This window comes from Rhinolophus hipposideros (assembly GCF_964194185.1).
Source record: "Rhinolophus hipposideros genome assembly, chromosome: 21".
Taxonomy (NCBI): Eukaryota; Metazoa; Chordata; class Mammalia; order Chiroptera; family Rhinolophidae; genus Rhinolophus; species Rhinolophus hipposideros.
The window spans coordinates 46746270-46769195 of NC_138067.1; the positions used below are offsets into that span (position 1 = coordinate 46746270).

Genomic DNA, 22926 nt, shown 5'->3' on the forward strand with positions numbered 1-22926 from the left:
CTTACAAGTTTGTACGCTTAAAAAAGTCAGTTTTATCTACCCATCCCCCATGACCTGGTAACCACTATTTTACTTTCTGTTCTTTACAAGTTTGACTTGTTTACATTTCATATATAAGTGCCAGTATTAGTCTTTTTATATATATATTTTTTTATTGGTTTCAAATGCACAAAGTAATACGTAGACGTTTATCATTTATATCCCTCACACTGTGTGAACCCCCCTTCCCCCATCCACTATCCCTCTGACATCGCACAGAGCCATTACAGTTCCACTGTCTCTATCCCTAATGCTGTACTCCACTTCTTGTAAGTATATACATATATATATATATATATATATATATATATATATATATATACATAAAATTATAGTTGGCATTCATTATTGTTCAGCTTCAGGTGTACAATGCAGTGATCAGGCATCTACATCATCCCTGAGGTTGTCTCCCAAATGGGACACGTGTCCATCAGATACCCTACAAAATCTTTACAACATTATTGATTACGTTCCCCAAATTAATTTTCAAAACCCCGTGGACATCTTGTGGTTACCGACTGTTTTCTAATCCCCTCACCTTCCCCCTTATCCCCATCCCCCACCCATCTAGCGACCCTCAGTTTTTCCTCTGTCTCCAAAACTGTTTCTGATTAGTTCATTCACTTATTCTTTTCTTTAGATTCCCCATATAAGTGAGATCATATGGTACTTGTCTTTCTCTTTCTGACTTATTTTGCTTAACATAATGTTCTCTAGATCGATCCATGTTGCTGCAAATGGTAAGATTTCTTTTTTTCTTTATGGCTGCGTAATACTCCATTGTATAAATGTACCACAGTTTCTTAATCCAGTCATCCAGTCATCTTAATCCAGTCACTGATGGGCATTTTGGTGGTTTCCACGTCTTGGCTATTGTGTAAAGTGCTGCAAGAAACATAGGAGTGCATAAAGATTTTTGAATTGGAGTTTTGGATTTCTCTGGATAGATACCTAGGAGTGGAATTGCTGGATCATAAGGTAGTTCCATTTTCAGATTCCTGAGATACCTCCATACTGTTTTCCATAGTGGCTGCACTAATCTGCAATCCCACCAACAGTGCACAAGTGTTCCCTTCTCTCCACATCCGCGCCAGCACTTGTTGTTTGTTGATTTATTGATGATAGCCATTTTGACTGGGGAGAGGTGGTAGCTCATTGTGGTTTTTATTTGCATTTCTCTGATGGTTAGTGAGGTTGAGCATTTCTTCATATGTCTGTTTGCCATCTGCATGTCCTTTTTAGAAAAATGTCTCTTCATATCCTCTGCCCTTTTTTAAATTGGGTTGTTTGTTTTTCTGGAGTTGAGTTGAGTGAGTTTTTTATAGATTTGTGATATTAACCCCTTATCAGATATATCATTGGCAAATATCTTTTCCCATTCAGTAGGATCCCTTTTTGTTTTATTGATGGTTTCCTTTGCTGTGAAAAAACTTTTTTTTTATAATAGTTTTATTTTATTTTATTTTATTTTTACATCCCTCACACCGTGAACCCCCCTCCCCCCATCCACCACCACCCCGACCTCACACTGAGCCATCACATTATACACATAAAATTATAGTTGGCATTCATTAATGTCCAGCCTCTGGTGTACAATGCCATGACCAGGCATCCACAGTATCCCTGAGGTGGTCTCCCAAACAGGACACATGTCCATCGGACACCCAACAAAATCCCCAAACACTATTGAATAAGTTCCCCAAAGTAATTCTCAAAAAACCCTGAGGCCATCCTGTGGTCACCAGCCGCCCCCCCAATCCCTTCACCCCTCCCCCCATCCCCAACCCCCTCCCCCCCACCCATCTAACAACTCTCGGTTTTTTGTGTCCCCAAAACTGTTTCTCATTAGTTCATACACATATTCTTTTCTTTAGATTCCGCATATAAGTGAGATCATATGGTACTTGTCTTTCTCTTTCTGACTTATTTCACTTAACATAATGTTCTCTAGATCCATCCATGTTGTTGCAAATGATAAGATTTCTTTTTTCTTTATGGCTGCGTAGTACTCCATTGTATAAATGTACCACAGCTTCTTAATCCAGTCATCGACCGATGGGCATTTCGGTTGTTTCCATATCTTGGCTATTGTGTAAAGTGCTGCAATAAACATAGGAGTGCATACATATTTTTGAATTGGAGTTTTGGATTTCTCCGGGTAGATGCCTAGGAGTGGAATTACTGGATCATAGGGTAGTTCTATCTTCAGATTCCTGAGATACCTCCATACTGTTTTCCATAGTGGCTGCACTAATCTGCAATCCCACCAACAGTGCACTAACGTTCCCTTTTCTCCACATCCGCACCAGCATTTGTTGTTTGTTGATTTATTGATGATAGCCATTTTGACTGGGGTGAGGTGGTATCTCATTGTGGTTTTTATTTGCATTTCTCTGATGGTTAGTGAGGTTGAGCATTTCTTCATATGTCTTCTTGCCTTCTGTATGTCCTTTTTAGAAAAATGTCTCCTCAAGTCCTCTGCCCATTTTTTAATTGGGTTGTTTGTTTTTTTGGAGTTGAGTTGAGTAAGTTTTTTATAGATTTGTGATATTAATCCCTTATCAGATATATCATTGGCAAATATCTTTTCCCATTCAGTAGGATCCCTTTTTGTTTTATTGATGGTTTTCTTTGCTGTGAAAAAACTTTTTAGTTTGCTATAATCCCACGTTTATTTTTTCTCTTACTTCCAGTGCGCAAGAGGATATATCAGTAAAAATCTTACTCCGGGTAATATCTGTGAAGTTTCATCCTATATTTTCTTCTGGAATTTTATGGTTTCAGATCTTACATTTAAGTCTTTAAGCCATTTTGAATTTATTTTTGTATATGGTGTCAGGAGTTGGTCCAGCTTCATTTTTTTGCATATGTCTGTCCAGGTTTCCCAGCACTGTTTATTGAATAGACTGTCTTTACCCCACCGTACATTCTTGCTTCCATTGTCATAGATTAAATGGCCATATAGGCATGGATTTATTTCTGTGCTTTCTATTCTGTTCCATTGATCTATGTGTCTGTTTTTATGCCAGTACCATGCTGTTTTGATTACTGTAGCTTTGTAGTATAATTTGATGTCAGGTATTGTTATACCTCCCACTTTGTTCTTATTTCTTAAGATTGCTGAGGCTGTCCAGGGTCTTTTATGGTCCCATATAAATTTTAGGATTATATGTTCTATTTCTGTGAAAAATGTCGTTGGTAGTTTGATAGGAATTGCGTTGAATATGTATATTGCCTTAGGCAGTATGGACATTTTAACTATATTAATTCTTCCTATCCACGAACATGGTATGTGTTTGCATCTATTTGTATCTTCTTTCATTTCTTTCTTCAGTGTCTTATAATTTTCTGAGTACAGATTTTTTACTTCTTTGGTTAAATTTATTCCCAGGTATTTTATAGTCTTTGGAGCAATTGTAAATGGGATTTCTTTTTAAATTTCTCCTTCTGATGTTTTATTATTGGTATATACAAATGCAACTGATTTCTGAATATTAATTTTGTATCCTGCTACTTTACTAAATTTATCTATCAGCTCTAATAGTTTCTTGGTGGAGTCTTTAGGGTTCTCTATATATAGTATCATATCATCTGCATATAATGATAATTTTACTTCCTCCTTATCAATTTGGATGCCTTTTATTTCTTTTTCTTGTCTGATTTCTGTGGCTAGAACTTCCATCACTATGTTGAATAGAAGTGGAGAAAGTGGGCAACCTTGCCTTGTTCCTGATCTTAGGGGGAATGGTTTTAGCTTTTCCCCATTGATTACGATGTTAGCTGTGGGTTTATCATATATGGCCTTTATTATATTGAGATATAATCCCTCTATTCCCACTTTCTTAAGGGTTTTCATCATAAATGGCTGCTGGATTTTAGCAAATGCTTTTTCTGCATCTGTTGATATGATCATGTGATTTTTATTTTTCATTTTGTAATGTGGTGTATCACATTAATTGATATGCGGATGTTGAACCACCCTTGCATACCAGGGACGAATCCCACTTTATCGTGGTGTATAATCTTTTTAATGCATTGCTGAATTCTGTTCGCTAATATTTTGTTGAGGATTTTTGCATCTATTTTCATTAGATATCGACCCGTAGTTTTCTTTTTTAGTGGTGTCTTTGTCTGATTTTGGGATCAGGGTGATAGTGGCTTCGTAAAAAGTGTTTGGGAGTCTTTCCTCCTTCTGGAATTTTTGGAAGAGCTTGAGAAGAATAGGTGATAATTCTTTTTTGAATGTTTTGTAAAATTCACCTGTAAAGCCATCTGGTCCAGGGCTTTTGTTTGTTGGGAGATTGTTGATTACTGATTCAATTTCCCTGATGGTAATCAGTCTAGTCAGGTTCTGTTTCTTCTTGAGTTAGCCTTGGAAGGTTGTATGCCTCTAGAAAATTGTCCATTTCTTCTAGATTGTCAAATTTGTTGGCATATAGTTGCTCATAGTAGTTTCTTAAAATTTTTTGTATTTCTGCGGTGCCGGTTGTCACTTCTCCTCTTTCATTTCTGATTTTATTAATTTGGGTCCTCTCTCTTTTTTTTAAATGAGTCTGGCTAAAGGTTTGTCAATTTTGTTTATCTTCTCTAGGAACCAACTCTTGGATCCATTGATCTTTTGTATTGTTTTTCTGGTTTCTATTTCATTTATTTCTGCTCTGATCTTTATTATCTCCTTCCTTGTGCTCCCTTTGGGCTTATTTTGCTGTTCTTTTTTCCAGATCCCTGAAGTGTGAAGATAAACTGTCAATTAGTGATGTTTCTTGTTTCTTTAGGTAGGCCTGCAATGCTATGAATTTCCCTCTTAGAACTGCTTTCACGGCATCCCATAGATTTTGGGTTGTCGTGTTCTCATTCTCATTTGTCTCGAGATATCTTTAGATTTCTTCCTTGATCTCCTGCTTGACCCATTCATTATTTAGTAATAAGTTATTCAGCCTCCATGAATTGGTGTGTCTTCCAGTTTTTTTCCTGTAGTTCATTTCTAATTTCATAGCACTGTGGTCAGAGAAGACAATTGGTATGATTTCAATTTTTTTAAATTTATCAAGACTTGTTTTGTGGCCTAACATATGATCTATCTTGGAAAATGTTCCATGTGCGCTTGAGAAGAACGCGTATTCTGCAGCATTGGGGTGAAGTGCTCTGAAAATATCGATTAAATCTAAGTGGTCCAATGTATCATTTAAGGCTGTTGTTTCCATATTGATTTTCTGTCTGGAGGACCTGTCCTTCGTTGTCAGAGGTGTGTTGAAGTCCCCTATTATGATAGTGTTACCGTTGATCTCTGTCTTTATGTGAGTCAGTACCTGTTTTATATATTTAGGCGCTCCTATGTTAGGTGCATAGATGTTTACTAGGGTTATGTCCTCTTGTCGGATTGATCCCTTTATTATTATTTAGTGCCCATTTTTGTCTTTTAATATGTTGTTCATTTTAAAGTCTATTTTGTCAGATATAAGTATTGCAACTCCAGCTTTTTTCTCGCTTCCATTTGCATGAAATATCTTATTCCAACCCTTTACTTTCAGCCTGTGTGTGTCTTTTGATCTGAGGTGAGTCTCTTGTATACAGCATATACAAGGGTCTTGCTTCCTTATCCACTCAGCCATCCTATGTCTCTTGATTGGAGCATTTAATCCGTTTACATTTAAAGTGATTAATGATATGTACATTAGTTATTGCCATTTTAAAATGTGTAGTTAGATTGTTTTCATCTTTCTTTTATTTACAGATGTCCTTTTAGTATTTCTTGCAATGCTGGCTTGGTGGTAATAAATTCCTTTAGCTTATTCTTTTCCGGGAAGCTCTTTATCTCTCCATTGGTAATTGATAGCCTTGCTGGATAAAGCAATCTAGGTTGTAGGCCTTTGTTTTCCATCACTTTGAGTATCTCCTGCCACTCCCTCCTGGCCTTCAATGTTTCTGTAGAAAAGTCATTTGATAGTCTTATGGGCGTTCCCTTGTACGTAACCTTCTGCCTTTCTCTTGCTGCTTTTAAGATTCTCTCTTTGTCTTTAAGCTTTGCCATTTTAACTATAATGTGTCTTGGTGTGGGCCTGTTTGGGTTTATCCTGGTTGGAACTCTCTGCACTTCCTGGGCTTGTATGTTGGTTTCCTTCATCAGGTTAGGGAAGTTTACAGACATTATTACTTCAAATATGTTCTCAATCCCTTGCCTTCTCTCTTCACCTTCTGGTATTCCTATGATGCACATGTTGTTGCGCTTGATGTTATCCCAGAGGTCTCTTAAACTATCTTCATTGTTTTTAATTCTTTTCTCTCTCTGTTGTTCTGTTTGGTTGATCTCTGCTAACTTGTCTTCTAAGTCGCTGATTCGATCCTCTGCTTCATCTAACCTGCTGTTAATTCCTTCAAATGAGTTCTTTATTTCAGTGATTGTGTTCTTTAGCTCTAACTGGTTGTTCGTTATGATTTCTACATCCTTCTTTATGTCATCTCTAAGCTCCTTAAACATTCTTATCACCAGTGTTCTGAACTCTGTCTCTGATAGTTTGGTTACCTCTGTTTCATTTGGTTCCACTTCTGGAGGTTTCTTCTGTTCTTTTATTTGGGACATGTTTCTTTGTTTCCCCATTCCGGCTGACTCTCTGTGTTCGCTTTGATGTATTAGGTAGATCCCCTAGAGTTCTTATTTCTTGCTGGGTTATCTTATGTAGTATGTGTCCTTTATATTTGACTTGCACTACTTCGTTCTTCTCCTCTGCATGTGCTCCAAAGGTGACTCTTGTGTTGTGTATATTGTCCTGTTAAAGAAGATCTTTAATTGCTTTTTGCTTGTGAGTAGGTGGTTTTAACTCCTAGGCTGACTAGTTGTAAGACTTGGCTCTGCCCACCGCAGGGTGTTCTGCTGCATGAGGGTTGACCGCTTAAATGTGGTTTGGCCTATGTGGGCTCTTGTGCCTGTGGAGAATTCCCTCTGGGTGTGCCTCTTGTAGGTCAAACCCGGTAGTACTCTGGTTTGGTCTGGAGTTGGCCTCTGGATATGTTGAATCTTGTGCCTCTTAAGCTGGGCCCTGGTAGGGCAATTTCAGAACAAAGCAAATCAGCAAGCACAACAACAACGACAACAACAACAACAAAGTAAAAATCAAAATACATTCACAGGTAAAAACAACCAACAACCCCAACTCAACACAGGCAAAGATATCAAAGGTATAAAGACAAAACAAAACAAAGCAAAACAAAAAGCAGCGCCAGTCTTGGCCTAAGCCCACCAAGTAATCTCCAGGTTGTCCTCTGCTGTACCAAAGAGTCCCCTGCATATTGTGCAGGCAGAGCCGGTCACCTGGTGCCCAGAGTGATGTTGGAACTGCAGAATTAGATGCGTGGGAATGAGGGGTCTGGATGGTAGTTTTTACAAACTCAGTGCAGTTTCTGCCCTTGCCTGCACATATGCACACTGAGAGTAGCACCACCAGCCCTGTGTTTAGTTCTCCTGAGTCTTAGGGCACTTCTTCCGTGTGTGTGTGTGTGTGTGTGTGTGTGTGTGTGTGTGTGTGGCGGGCAGGAGATTTCTGAGCTGCTGAAAGCCGGGAGCTGCCGCTTACTGCTGATCCCTGGGAGTGCCTCTGCAGTTGCACTTGCCCCGCCCTAGGCAGGCCAGAAAGGGTGGGGGCTGGGGATGGAGGAGTCTCCTCTCTCCCAGCCCAGCCTTGTCACACTCTTCCTGCAGGCCAGAAAAGGTGGTGGCTGGGGATAGAGGAGTCTCTTCTCTCCTAGCCCAGCAAAAATCACACTATTCTCAGCCTCTTCCCTGGGTCAGAGCTGCACGCCGGTCTTCCCAGAGCCTGAGCACTAAGACTCCTCTGTAACCTGACACTACTCCTCAGTTCTGGGGCCAGTTTAAGTCTCTGGAAGGGTGGGGGTAGGACAGAGGGGAGGGGCCCAGGTATGGAGTTTGTGTCCTTTGTCCAGCCTAGGGCCCAGCTGGAGGACCCAGCTGCGGTTATTGCCTCAAATGCTGGATATGCTGCCTCCTCGGCAGGAGAGATCAGCTGTGGGCCGCAGCGAAAGAGCCCACCTCCTGGCTTTTGTGTTCTCTGTTCCGTCCTGGGATCCCCTGCATCTCTGCACCTGAGGATGCCGGCCGCGTTTCCACCTCTGCAGATGCTGGCCACGTTTTCACAGCTGCAGATGTGGGCCGTGCCTCCACAGCCAAAGGTGCGGGCCGCATCCCCACAGCCACAGGTGTGGACCGCGTTTCCACCGCCGCAAATGCGGTCCGCTTCCCCACCGCCTCATATGCGGTCCGCTGTCCCCACAGCCGCAGATGCGGCCCGCGTCTCCACACCGTTCCCTTCCCTCTTCCCCTGCTTGCCCAATTTGCCCACCTGCAAGTAATCCTTGCAGGAGTCACTTAGGTGTTCTGCATGATGAGCAGAGAGTCCTTTGATGGGTTATATGTCCCATTTGTGATAAGATCCGGAGGAGAACTTAAGTGCGCCCCGCTGCCGCCATTCCTATCACAACCTTAATTTTTTTTACTAGCTTTTTTAAAAATATTTTTTTGAAAGATTTTATTGGGGAAGGGGAACAAGACTTTGTTGGGGTACAGTGTGTACTTCCAGGACTTTTTTTTCCCAAGTCAAGTTGTTCTTTCAATCTTAGTTGTGGAGGGTGCTGTTCAGCTTCAAGTTGTCCTTTCAGTGTTAGTTGTGGAGGGCGCAGCTCAGCTCCAGGTCCAGTGCCGTTGCTAGTTGCAGGGGGTGCAGTCCACCATCTCTTGCGGGAATTGAACTGGCAACCTTGTGGTTGAGAGGATGCACTCCAACCAACTGAGCCATCTGGGAGCTCAGCGGCAGCTCAGCTCAAGGTGCTATGTTCAATTTTAGTTGCAGGGGCCACTGCCCACCATCCTTTGCGGGCTTCAGAGGAGTTAAACTGGCAACCTTGTGGTTGAGAGCCCACTGGCCCATGTGGGAATTGAACCGGCGGCCTTCAGAGTTAGGAGCACAGAGCTCCAACCGCCTGAGCCACCGGACCGGCCTTTACTAGCTTTTTTATTATCAGTTTCAGGTTTACAAAACAACATATGATTAGACATTTACACCCCTCAAGAAATGATAACCCCAACTAGTCTACTACCCATCTGACACCATACATAGTTTTTACATTATTGACTATATTCTCCATACTGTATTTCATAACCCTGTGACTATTTTGTGACTACCAATTTGTACTTCTTTATCCCTTCACCTTTCTCACCCTCTAACCCCCTTCCCATTTAGCAACCATCGGTTTGTTCTCTGTAACTATGAGTCTGTTTCTGTTTTGTTTGTTCATTTATTCTGTTCTTTAGATTCCACATGGATTCTGAGGTCGTATGGTATTTGTCTTTCTAAGTCTGACTTATTTCACATAGCATAATATTCTCTGGGTCCATCCATGTTGTTGCAAATGGTAAGATTTCATTAGTTTTTATGGCAGAATGATACTTCATTGTATAATATAAATGTACTACAATTTCTTTATCCAATCATCTGTTGATAGGCATATCAGTTGTTTCTATATCTTGGCTATTGTGAATAGTGCTGCAGTGAACATAGGGTTGCATACATATTTTTTTTGAATTAGTGTTTTGGATTTCTTTGGATAAATACCCATGAGTGGAATTGCTGGGTCATAAGGAATTTCCATTTTTAATTTTTTTAGGAAACTCCATACTGATTTTCATAGTGGTTGCACCAATTAGCAATCTCACCATCAGTGCGTGAGGGTTTCCTTTTTACATATCCTTGCCAACACTTGTTCGTTGATTTATTAATGATTGCCATTCTGACAGGAGTGCGGTGGTATTTCACTGTGGTTTTTATTTGCATTTCTCTGATGATTAGTGACATTGAGCATCTTTTCATGTCTATTGGCCATCTGCATGTCCTCTTTAAAGAAATGTCTATTCAGGTCCTCTGCCCATTTTTTAATTGGATTGTTTGTTTTTCTGGTGTTGAGTTGTATGAGTTTTCTGTAAATTTTCAATATTAACCACTTATCAGATGTATCATTGGCAAATATCTTCTCCCAGTCAGGAGGATGTCTTTTTGGTTTTTTGTTCTTTGATGGTTTCCTTTGCTGTGTGTTGCATCCAGCTCAACACAGGCAGTGAGAGAACGAGAAGGGGCGGCGAAGGGTTAAGAACGAAACAGAAATCAAGAAAGTTATGAAACAGGGCCAGAAGTCTCCCAGCCTCAAAGGACTGAGAGCCCCGAATCGGTCTGCCTTCTGGCTTTTATTGATGAACACACAAGGAAGTAGTATTGTTTTCTCCACGGTCTGTGAGTCTCATACATCATACCAGAAAACTGATTCAAATAAATCACCTTTGCCTGCAAACAACTAGAATAGAAAGTCCCTTGATGTCTTAACAATTATGCTGTGTGCCTCCCCAGGGACAGATCCTTTATGCTGAAACTTATTGTTAAGAATGGAAGGAGAACTGATGTTATCACATCATTGAATCACTTCCCAAGCAGGTTGTGGGAAGGAATATAGCCACATGGGCAGAAGCTCTCCTCAGCTGGGGGAAGGTGGGGGCTGTGCCCACCTCTCTTTACCCCGTGAGTTCTCCTGGTGATCCCCACGCGGTTCCTCCTGGCTTGGGTTGTTCCTCCCATGAGGAATCTTACCCGTCATTGACTGACCAACCATCTTTTGGGGACCAAACAGAGAGACATGAAGTGTAAGCACAAAGGTGAAGCAAAGTCCCTGAAAGGAACAGTCTCACAGACTCTTCTTTCTTTAGGGATAGGCACGAGGGGACAGACGGTTAGGCTGCTGCATGACAACAGCAGTGAAAAAACTTTTTGGTTTAATGTCCCATTTGTTTGTTTTTCTATTGTTTCCCTTGCCCAAGGAGATATAGCAGTAAAAATATTGTTAAGGATAATGTCTGAGAGTTTACTTCCTATATTTTCTTTTAGAAGTTTTATGGTTTTGTATCTTAATTTAAGTTTTTAATCCACTTTGAGTTTATTCTTGTATATGGCATAAGAAAATGGTCCACTTTCATTTTTTTGCATGTATCTGTCTAGTTTTCCCAGCACCATTTATTGAATAGACCACCCCAATATAAATTCTTGCTTCCACTGTTGTAAATTAAATGACCATATAGGCATGGATTTATTTCTGGGCTCTCTATTCTCTTCCATTGATCTATGTTCCATTGATCTATTTTCTACGTTTCTATGCCAATACCATGCTGTTTTGATTATGGTGGCCTTTGTAGTATAATTTGATATCAGGTAGCGTGATACCTCCAGTTTTGTTCTTCTCTCTCAGGAATGTTGTGGCTATTCAGGGTCTTTCTATGGTTCCATATAAATTTTAGGATTGGAGGCTGGCCTGGTGGCTCAGGCGGTTAGAGCTCCATGCTCCTAACTCCGAAGGCTCCTAACTCCTAACTCCTATCTCCAGTGGGCTCTTAACCACAAGGTTGCCAGTTCAATTCCTCTAGTCCCGCAAGGATGGTGGGCAGCGCCCCCTGCAACTAAAATTGAACACGGCACCTTGAGCTGACCTGCCACTGAGCTCCCAGATGGCTCAGTTGGTTGGAGCGCGTCCTCTCAACCACCACAAGGTTGCCAGTTTGACTCCCACAAGGGATGGTGGGCTGTACCTCCTGCAACTAGCAATGGCAACTGGACCTGGAGCTGAGCTGCGCCCTCCACAACGAAGACTGAAAGGACAACAACTTGAAGCTGAACGGCACCCTCCACAACTAAGATTGAAAGGACAACAACTTAACTTGGAAAAAGTCCCGGAAGTACACACTGTTCCCCAATAAAGCCCTGTTCCCCTTCCCCAATTAAAAAAAAATTGTCAGAAGGCCAAAAGCTGTTCATGTCAGTCTCCATTTCTTCTCCATCAGTTAATGGCAACAACTCACTGTTTATATATCAAGGAGGGGAAATTTTATGTCTCAGAAAGTTGAAGCTCTAAATCCTAGTGTACTGTGTTTAGGATACTGAAGCCTGCAACACTTACCTGGGCCTTTTTTCATGGCTCACCTAGGACCAACTTCTGGGAACTGAGCTCTGAGCCCTTGGAACATTCTGACGACATCACAGGCTTCTGCTGACGTCACAGTAGGTACTAACACGTGGGAGAGCAAACTGCTGCCTTTACTTTTAAGGTGTAATCCTTAAGGACTTACGCTCCCTGTCCCCTTCCCACCAGCCCCTGGCAACTGCCATTTCGTTTCCTGTTTCCGTATTCTGGATATTTCATTCTGTTGAGTTGCCCAATTTTTGAATTTTTGTGTCTGACTTCTTTTACCTTGAAAACTTATGCTAAGTATATCTATAAGCCAAGGAACACCATGGACTGTGACAAGACCAGAAGCTAAGAAAAAGGCATGGAACAGATTCTCCCCAAGAGCCTTCAGAGACAGCCTGGAATTCCCAACACCCGAATTTCAGACTTCTGGCCTCCAGACTGTGAGAGAATAAATTTCTATTATTTAGAGCTGCCCAGTTCATGGTACTTTGTTTCAGTAGCCCTAGGAAACGAAGACAGTCATATACCACATAGTCATTTCGGTCAATGATGGACCACATATATGATGGTGGTCCCATAAGATTATAATGGAGCTGAAAAATTCCTATTTCCTAGTGATGTCGTAGCCATCCTAACATTGTGCTATGCATTACTCATATGTTTGTGTGATGCTGAGGTAAACAAACCTGCACTGCAAGTCTAAAAATTTATAGAGCACATACCATTATATACAGTACATAATACTTTTTTTAAAGAAACAATTTTTATTTATTTATTTATTTTTGAATTTTTATTGGGGAATATTGAGCAGCAGTGTGTTTTACCGGGACCCGTCATCTCCACGTCAAGTCGCTGTTCTCAATCCAGCCATGGGGGCCGCAGCCCAGCTCCAGGTCAAGTCATGGTTTTCAATCCAGCTGTGGAGGGCACAGCTCACTGGCCCATGTGGGAATCGAACCTGGTGTCATGAGTGCCACGCTCCGACCACGGAGCCAACCGGCCGCCCCAGAGCATAACACTTGACAACAAAAAACTGTACTGGTTTCTGGATTTATAATATGATACTCTTTAACATTATTTTATAATTTTCCACTTAAAGAAGTCTGTTGCAAAACAGCATGCTGTGTTAATGTCGGCAGCAGCCTCACACATCTTGTGTTTACTGTGTCCCTTGATTGCATCATTTCCTCTTGTGCTTGATTTAATCTCGTATCATTGTTTGCAGTAACATGCTGTCCAGGCTGGGGCAATAGGCTGTATCATCCAGTCCAGGTGTGCAGTGGGCGGGACCTTCTAGGTGTGTGTAACTGCACTCTTATGATCACACAATGAAGTAATCGCCTAACGGCAACTACGCAGAATGTGTTCCTGTCATTAAGCGACGCAACTGTACAGTTACTAACATTGATTAGACCATTCCAGACTAATATCCAGCATCTTTTCTATTACCTAGGGACTCTCAGTAGTCTCCATACCAACCTGTTTCTACCTTCTCAGTCAGAGTCCTTCAGACTCAGACCTTAGGGATTTGGGGCTCTTCTAGGGAGTGAGTACTTGAGGCCTAAAATCTGGAATTTAACTCTGTTTGGGTATTGATTTTATAGGAATGAAGACCTAGTGGGGGGTGCTTGCTGTGACACTACCTGATTTTTCATTTCATGAATGCAGTTGTGACATTAAACCTGTGGGTCACATGGGAGGAAGGAAGGGACATCAGGAATAGAGTCAATGGAATTGTAACAGCTTATATGATGTCAGAGGGGTAGTAAATTGGGGGAGGGAGGTTATCACTTTGTGAGGGGTATAAATGTCTATGACATTGTTTTGTACACCTGAAACTAATTAAAAAAACATTTATATGAAGATGGAAATGTTTTAGCAATGCGTTAAGTAATAGGCCAGTGTCACCTACCCTAAAAAGAAGGGTTACTATGAAAAAATAATACAATGTAAAGGCGATACAATGGAGGAATGTTAGCAATTCTAACCTTATGCTGTCCATTGTCAAGTTCCTGAGCCCATGGATGACTGTTTCCCTGTCACAGAGAGTAGTCAGTGATAGAGGGGTAATAACGTCCACCGTCAGCTGAGCTTTTCTCCTTTCTGTGATCAGAAGGGCTTAACGTGGTCTGAAAGGGCAATAACCTTCTCATGCCATGATTAATGCTAGAGAATCCGGTCACTGCACCATCTAACATCACCCCCCAGAGCGCCTGTGGGAAATACCCCTCAGATCCTTTCAAACAACCTGTGTGATGGGAACTGGCCCCCAGTGATAAGTGAGGCCCCTAAGACTGAAGGCTGAGGATCCTGCAAAGAGTGAGCAAAAAAGTCAAAATGCAAGCCCAGGCGCTCCGCTTCCAAAGTCATTACTGTTTCCACTCGGCTATAACAGGAAATTAAGAGGGATACAGGTATGGGGTCTTCTGAACTACAATGTCCTTGGGCTGGGTGAACAGACGCTGGGCTGGGGAAATTCTAAGGACATGAAAGAGGAGGGTGTCACTCCGCTGGGTGAAAGACCAGTCACCAAAGAGCACCTGTTATCTGATGCCATTCCTATGAATGTCCAGAAGAGGGCAGTCTATAGAGATAGAAAGTTGATTAGTGGTTGGGAGAGGCAGAAGAGGGAAGCGACAAGAGTATGGGACGTCACTGGGAGGCCCTGAGCATGCTTGAAAGTTGACTGTGTGATGTGTGCACATATGTGTGAACATAGGAAAGCCATTGAACCGCACACCTTAAATGGGTATATTCTATGGTATGTGAATTATGCCTTGATAAAGCTGTTTATAAATGTCCCTGGGTGTAGAGCTGGGTGCACTCAGGATGTCTGTTTGCAGTTGCCAAGGAACCCCGGTTTCTTCATTCAGGGACAGTGTGTGGTGCCTGGCCTGGTTTGGTCACAGTGACTTAGCTCTCAGCCTTCACCCTATTTCCCCGATGCCTAGGCTCTACGTAGTCCACAGGGCTTTCTTTCTACCAGAGCCCCACCTGGGCAAAAGCAAGAGCCTCCCTTCTCAGGCTCTCTGACCGTGTTTCCGGGGAAGTCACGTATGTTTTGTAGTCTCTCCCCCTGCACAGGCTGTTTGAACTGCATTTAAAATACATGATATAAGCTAGGGCTGATTTCTGTATCAGCTTTAAAGACTAAAGCTAAGGTGGTCACAACTAGCATAGCCCATGACAGAGCTTCCTCTGTGTCTCAGCCAATTCCTTACCCCACCCTGTAAGGAATAGAATATATGCAGGTCTGCCTGGGAACATTTGGGGATGTAAACTCTCACAGTGGCTGGGATACGTGCTTGGCTTTGGAAGGATTGGCTACTGTGAGGACAGAGCCCCAGAGAACAGTTTCCAGGCTCTCGGCCTCACATAGAAAGGTGCTGGCTCAGGTAGTAAATGGCCATCAACTGTGATCAGATGGCCATCAGCTGTGGCTAGTTGGCCATCAGCTGTAACCCGTAAGCCTTTGGTCACTAATATAACTGCTGTGGTTACGCTAGCAGAAAAAATGGGGGCCAGCAATAGCGGATTGCAGAGAGGCGGATGCCGCCGGTGAGAATATAGTGATATGACTCCCTTACCAATGGCTCCATGGGTGTTCCTTTTTGGCCTCACCATGTCCTGCGTTCTTATGTGGGGAGCGGTACCAGAGACCCCGCCAGACGCCCCGCACGACACATGGCGCAGCGATCAGTGTCTCCCACACGACACATGGCGTAGTCGGCAGGATACGGTGCTGGCCAAAGCTTTCCGAAGGGCAGTGGAGCAGTTTGTGCGTATAAAGCTCAGTCTGAGGAAGACCAGGAGGAGCAGCTGCCGGAGAGCTCGATCCCCGTGGAGGGGTGGGAAGATGTGGATGGTTCCCCAACCAGCAGAGGCCGGAGAAAGCGGAGGTTGTTGCCGCCCTGTGGGCTGGGAACTGCTTGCTGAAGCAGCCCAGCTTCAGGACTTTTAGTCCCAGGAGGAAACGCTTGTTGAATCCTCCGTGGGAGATGAGGGTGAGGTCAAGGTCGTCCCTCACCCCCAGAACAGCCCTGGTGAATGACTACGGACTATGGGGAATTGCCTTCCATCCCTAATTTAATGGACCACTTGACTGTTTGGGAACATACCACCATGTAGTGGAACTGGCGGATGTTTGCTTTTGTGTCTTGACCGGCCACCATCGAGAATATGTAAGCACGTTGACTGTGAGCCACTGTTGTTCCAGCACGGTACCCTGAGAGGCCCTGAGAGAGTGGTGGTGCCCTGAGAACCCTGGGTGAGTCCAGGAGGTCTGGCTGTGCCCAGAGAGAGTGGCAGTGCCCTGAGAGGCCCTGGCTGTGCCCAGGGAGACAGGTGGTACCCTAAGAAACCCGGGAAGTCTGGTTGTGCCCAGAAGTACTGGTAGTGCCCCGAGAAACCCTGGCTGTGCCTGGAGAGACTGGTGGTGCCCTGAGAAACTCTGGCTGTGCCCAGAGAGCCTGGCTTTGTCCAGGATATTGCATTCACCTCCAGGCTCCTCGCACAAGGCCCCTCGCGGAAGACACTTGTCACGTAGATTGTGAGGCGAGAACCTGTAGGGGTGGAGTGTGGGGACAGAGCCCCAGAGAAGAGTTTCCAGGCTCTCGGCCTCACATAGAAAGGTGCTGGCTCGGGTAGTAAATGGCCATCAACTGTGATCAGATGGCCATCAGCTGTGGCTAGTTGACCGTCAGCTGTAACCCGTAAGCCATTGGCCACTAATATAACTGCTGTGGCTATGCTAGCAGATAAAAGTGGGGGCTAGCAAGAAGATGGTGGCTGAGCCTGCAAGCAGAGCAGTGAGGGTTGCAGTGTGGCTCCTACTTCCTATATCTCTAACCCAGCTGCCAGTGAGAATATAGTGGTATGACTCCCCTACTTATGGCTCCGTGGGTGTTCCTTTTTGGCCTCACCATGTCCTGCATTCTTATGTGGGGAGCGGGACCAGAGATCCCGCTTGACACCCCGCACGACACTACCCTCCCAAGGACCAAGAAAATAGTTACAGGATGTGGAGCCTGGCCTTCGCCTTGGTGCGAAGCTCCGATACATCTAATCTTGTACCAAGGACTGGCCCCGGCTCCTAGCCAGATCCGAGAGCAGTTTCTTGTGTTGCTAACACATATGCTTATTGGCTCCTTGCCGCTATTGTTAGTGAAGTTCTCAAAACCCCAGAAAGCCGAGGCAGGCACAGTAGTTGTTGTTCCCTGTGCCGCCTCGGCTGCTGCAAGATATTCTGCCCGTGCTGATGACTTTACTTGACTGGGATTTTGCCCACGCTGATGAAGGGCCGGTGCTGTTTCTGCTCATTATGTTTTGCCTGTGCTGATGAACGACCGGTGCTGTTTCTACGACTCTAATTGACTGGGCCCTGGTGGTATGATGAATTGCCTCCTTGCTTGTTAGTGGTATGATGATATATTCCCCTAATCTCTGTTTTGTCTTACTTACTTTCGCTTTGTAATAAAACTCTTTAACCCCTTCATCCCGGTTTATGGTGGTGTGTCTTGCATATCGGGCCTTGAAATTAAGTCTGTGCACAGCAATCGATAATACTTATCGATACACACTCAATGGATGTGGGTCATTATGGTGTGAGGTAGGGATGGGGTCAAGCTGGTGGGAGGAAGACAGGAAGGTATTGTAAGGTTGCATCTTTTTACAACTTGGTGGGATCTCTCAATCATGCTTAAAGTGGAGCATCTCATCAGTCAATGTGCATTTGTAGAGGTTTTACTATATGCCAGGACCTGTGTAGTTGCCTGGGATGCAGAAATGATTAGCAAAGAATGCTTGCCTGGCAAGTGTGAACAGGATAATGATATTTTATGTTTCCCATGGCATAAAGTACATAAACTTATGTACATAAAGTACATAAAGTATGTAAACTCTCTTAAAAAATGATGACCAAATGGTTTCTGTCTTGATTTATGCTTCCCAAAATCCCAGGAAGCCATTATTATTGGGGAAGGTTCCTGGTCACTTTATCACAGAAGAGACTATCAGGAGACCCCCAAGCCGATTGAGTCTTAGATAAATGAGTTGACTAGGGTCAAACTCAGTCACCAGACTTCCCCAGTCACCTCATGGTTACTGCCTCTTCCATGTGAACCAATCTAGAAAATATAACATAGGCTGTCACAGAAATGGCTAGATTAAATGTAGTGTGGGATAGAAGATGATAATAGTATGATTTATGGACTATAAGTCTAATTGAGAAAGGTTCTGGAGCCTTGGGAAGTGAGCGCAGCCCAAGATCATGGAGGAGAACTTCTGTGAGCAATGATGGAGGAGCTGAGAGCAGAGCTGGTGCAGTCCTCTGTGAGGAAAATGAGAACTCCCAAATGCTTCATCTCCAGGGATCCATTCTCAGCAACAGCCTCTGGGGCGGCCCCTCAGGGACCAGGGCAGGGTGAGGACATGGGCTTGAGGCAGGTGCTTATGTCTCATGGATGATTCTTTTTCAGGGTTGTGTGTTGGCAAAATATACACAATAGATGATGAGTGTTTTTTTCTTCTTATCCAAACACGACTTGTTCTTTCATTCCCCATCCTTTCCTTCTTTAAGTTGAGTGTGTAATCTAACCTGAGCTCTACTCCTTGCTAGGGCCACCTCCCAAGCCCTTTCTCAGAGCTTCACCTGGTTGGGTGGCATCTCCCAAGAGTAAGGTGATCTGATGTGCTCGACTCTTACCAGGAAGGCAAACTTTGTTTTCAGATAGGAGGGAATGCCTCCTTTTGGTTCCCGTGCAGCTACCTAGTTCTACAGGAGTCCAGGGTTGAATTTGAGTCACAGTGATGCTGGGAGTACACCTGTGAATACTCCATGAAAAAGGCCTCTTTCAGAAGCTCCGCAACCAGTGATGCCTATCCACTTGTGGTCACAGGTGAGGAGGAGGTACTTGAGGATGAGTTTTGGTACACACACAATCTTTCTTGGAATAGAAAATGAGGCAGGAACCAGTAGAAGACAGGGAGATAAGGAGCTCTCACCTTCCATGTCAGCAATTGAGAAATGACATTTTTGGAGTCAGTTGATTTAATCCAGGCCTTGGTGGTGGGAGAGGGGGAACATCCCTTTCCTGGCGTTGAGAGCGGGCAAGCACCAGATATCATGTCTTTCCTCCTGTGTGAGAGCTCCTCCTGGAAGGCCAAGTGCAGGAGGGAAGCCAGGGTTACCTCTGACCTTCTCTTACAGGAAATGATTTTTCTCTTATAGGAAGTTTGCCCAAACCTTCCCTCCAGGACCTCATGAGGCATAAGGTGACCTCAGGAAGAAATGTGACTGCAGTGCCATAGGCCAGACAATATACTTGAGGATGTGACATTTATTCTACTGAAAAGAAATAGTAGAAGTCACGTGCCACATCAGAAACCAGGAGGAAGGTGGGCAGTCTTCTCCCTTCCGAATGTGACTGTCAGTAACACTGGGGACTACAGCCGTGTCTACCATCAAACAAGGGCTCCCATCTTGGCCTCGCACCCCAGTGATTGCCTTGAAATCTTGGTAATGGGTAAGGTTTTGCATGATTTTCAGAAAGACTTTTTTATAATCAGTGGTTTTTTGTTACTTCAAGTTCTTGTTTCTTTCTCTGTCACTTTCATTATGATTTTATTTTAAAATCTTTCCTTTCATAATTTCTACTCTTTTGCCCTTTTCTGTTCTTTTCTTTTTTTGATTTTTTTAAAAATTAAAGTTTATTGGGGCGACAATGGTTAGTAAAGTTACATAGGTTTCAAGTGTACAATTCTGTAATACATCATCTATATAGCACATTGACTTTTTCAATCTGTGTTCTTGGATGATTTCTCATGTCATTCTTCAACGTCATTAATCCAGTCACCAGCAGAATTCCTTTTACCATTGTCTGCATCTGTTAAAATTTTGGTTTATCTTGGCATTCATGATTTCATTCTCAGTTACTCTTGTTCTCAAACTGTGTTTGCTGGAAGGCTGCTCGTGTGTCTTTTTATGTCTCATGACACATATTATTAGTCTGGTTCTAAAATGATCATCTGTTTCCTGCTACAATTCTGCTTCACTGTGTGCTATACACTCTATTTCTCAGCATTCTGACTTTCTTCTTATCTTTTCTATTTTTCCCATAGAGTGAATGAAGGTTTTATAATTAGAAATAAAGGTTTTTAAAAAAAACTAAATGAAAAGAAAAAAAAGAAAGAAAGAAAGGTCTCATGGTCAGTAAGAAGGGATGGAGTGGGCTTTTTAAATATGGTGGAATCATCACAAATTTCTTTCTATAGACTTTGTCTCAGGTAACATTGGTGCTACTGAGTTTAGAGATGGACTTTGCAAAAATTAAGATGCCTAAGGTGAGACAGTCCCAGTTTTCTTGAAGAGTGACACAAACGCAGGCTTTTCATTTGGAACCACGGCCAATGCCAAATTCATGTGAAGCTGAAATGCACAACAACCCCGATGTTTACCTGCCAAACTCCAAAATTTCTTTTTTTTAAATTTTGTTGGGGAATATTGGGGAACTGTGTCTTTTTCCAGGGCCCATCAGCTCCAAGTCGTTGTCTCTCAGTCTAGCTGCGGAGGGCACAGCTCAGCTCCAAGTCTAGTTGCTGTTTTCAATCTTTAGTGGCAGGGGTCGCAGCCCACCATCCCATGCGGGAATTGAACTGGCAACCTTGTTGTTGAGAGCTCGCGCTCTAACCGACTGAGCCATCCGGCCACCTCCAAACTCCAAAATTCTTTTTTTAAAAACATTTTTAAAATTAGTTTCAGGTATCCAAAATAATGTACTGGTTAAACATTTGTCATTTATATCCCTCACACAGTGATAACCCCCCCTCTCCCCATCTACTACCGCTCTGATATCACACACAGCCATTACATTTCCACTACCTCTATTTCTAATTCTGTACTCCACTTCTTGGAAGTATATGTATATATAAAATTGTAGTTGACATTCATTATTGTTCAACTTCAGCTTCAGGTGTATACACTGCAGTGATCAGGCACCTACACCATCCCTGAGGTGGTCTCCCTAATGAGACAAGTGTCTATCGGATACCCTACAAAATCTTTACAACATTATTGATTACATTCCCCAAATTAACTTTCGTAAACCCGTGGCAATCTTGTGGTTACTGACTGTGCTTTCTACTCCCCTCACCTTCCTCTTTATCCCCACCCTCCCCATCTAGCAACCCTCAGTTTTTCCTCTATGTCTCTGAGACTGTTTCTGATTAGTTCATTCATTTATTCTTTTCTTTAGATTCCACATATAAGTGAGATCATATGGTATTTGTTTTTCTCTGTCTGACTTATTTCATTTAGCATAATGTTCTCTAGGTCCATCTATGTTGCAAATGGTAAGATTTCATTCTTTTTTTATGGCTGCGTAATACTCCATTGCATAAATGTACCACAGTTTCTTAATCTAGTCATCTACTGATGGGCATTTCAGTTGTTTCCATGTCTTGGCTATTGTGTACAGTGCTGCAATAAACATCAGGGTGCATACATTTTTTTGAATTAGAATTTTGGGTTTCTCCGGATAGATACCTAGGAGTGGAATTGCTGGATCATAAGGTAGTTCCATTTTCAGATTTCTGAGATACCTCCATACTGTTTTCCATAGTGGCTGCACCAATCTGCAATCCCACCAACAGTGCACAAGCGTTCCCTTTTCTCCACATCCGCACCAGCACTTGTTGTTTGTTGATTTATTGGTGATAGCCATTTTGACTGGGGAGAGGTGGTAGCTCATTGTGGTTTTTATTTGCATTTCTCTGATGGTTAGTGAGGTTGAGTATTTCTTCATATGTCTGTTTGCCATCTGTATGTTCTTTTTAGAAAAATGTCTCTTCATATCCTCTGCCCATTTTTTAATTGGGTTGTTTGCTTTTATGGACAAACTCGAAAATTCTTAATCTCACTGCCTTCATAAAGTTAAGTTTTGTGCTATGAGGATGATACAGGGCCAGCTAGTGGGCTACAGCACTCTGTTGGAGTTGGGATGGGATGATTTTTTTCCCCCAAACAAAGGTACTTTGTAGTCCTAACTCCCAGTACCTGTGAATGTGATCTTGTTTGGAAATAGCATTATTTGGTCTTTGCAGATATAATTAGTTAAGTTCACATGAGGTCACACTGGATTAGGGAAGGCTCTTACCCAATATGACTGGTGTCCTTATAAAATAAAGAGCAGATGCAGAGACAGACACACAGAGGGAAGACAGCCATGTGAAGACACAGGCAGAGACTGGATTGCTACCACAGGTCAAGGAACACCTGGGGCTTCCAGAAGCTGGAAGAGGCAAGGAAGTCTCTCTCCATAGAATCTTTGGAGAAAGTATTTCCCTGTCAACATCTTGATTGTAGACTCCTAAGCTCCAGAACTGTGAGATGATAAATTTTTGTTGTTTTAAGCCAAACAGTTTGTGGTACTTTGTTAAGGGAGCCCTAGAAAACGAGTAAAAGTGTGTGCAGTCTTTGTGTTGCTTCTAAGACTAATTCGTAATATATAGAGGGAGAAGGGGAAAAGGAAATGAGATAAAGAGCAACTAAGTGAAGGAAGATAGATAAGGCAGAGAGAATATAAAGGAAAGCAGATGAAGAAAGAACCACTACAACTCTCACAAAATCCTATATTTTGTTTCCAAGGATTAAAACTTTTATGAATGTACAGCTGACCACTGGCCAGGAAATACTGTGGGCACATGAAGGTCACATTGGGCAGATCCATGAAGAAGGAGGGGTATCGATGGTGACCCCCTTGTCTCTTTCAGTTTCCCCAGGTGCCACATCATACCAAGGTTAACCTAACCCAACTGGGTCTGGCTGCCGTGTTTCTGCTTATTTACAAGGGCTTTCCTGGTTGAAGCCTGGCTTAG

General features: G+C 42.9%; 1 long non-coding RNA gene across 1 annotated transcript in view; it reads left to right on the plus strand.

The window, feature by feature from the left end:
- The window catches only part of LOC308489476, a 23723-nt gene extending 797 nt beyond the window's left edge, over nucleotides 1–22926 (plus strand). Inside the window, exons 2-3 of the long non-coding RNA XR_013992104.1 lie at nucleotides 19283–19577; nucleotides 22822–22926. This is a non-coding gene — a long non-coding RNA (uncharacterized lncRNA). The remainder of the gene's footprint in view (nucleotides 1–19282; nucleotides 19578–22821) is intronic.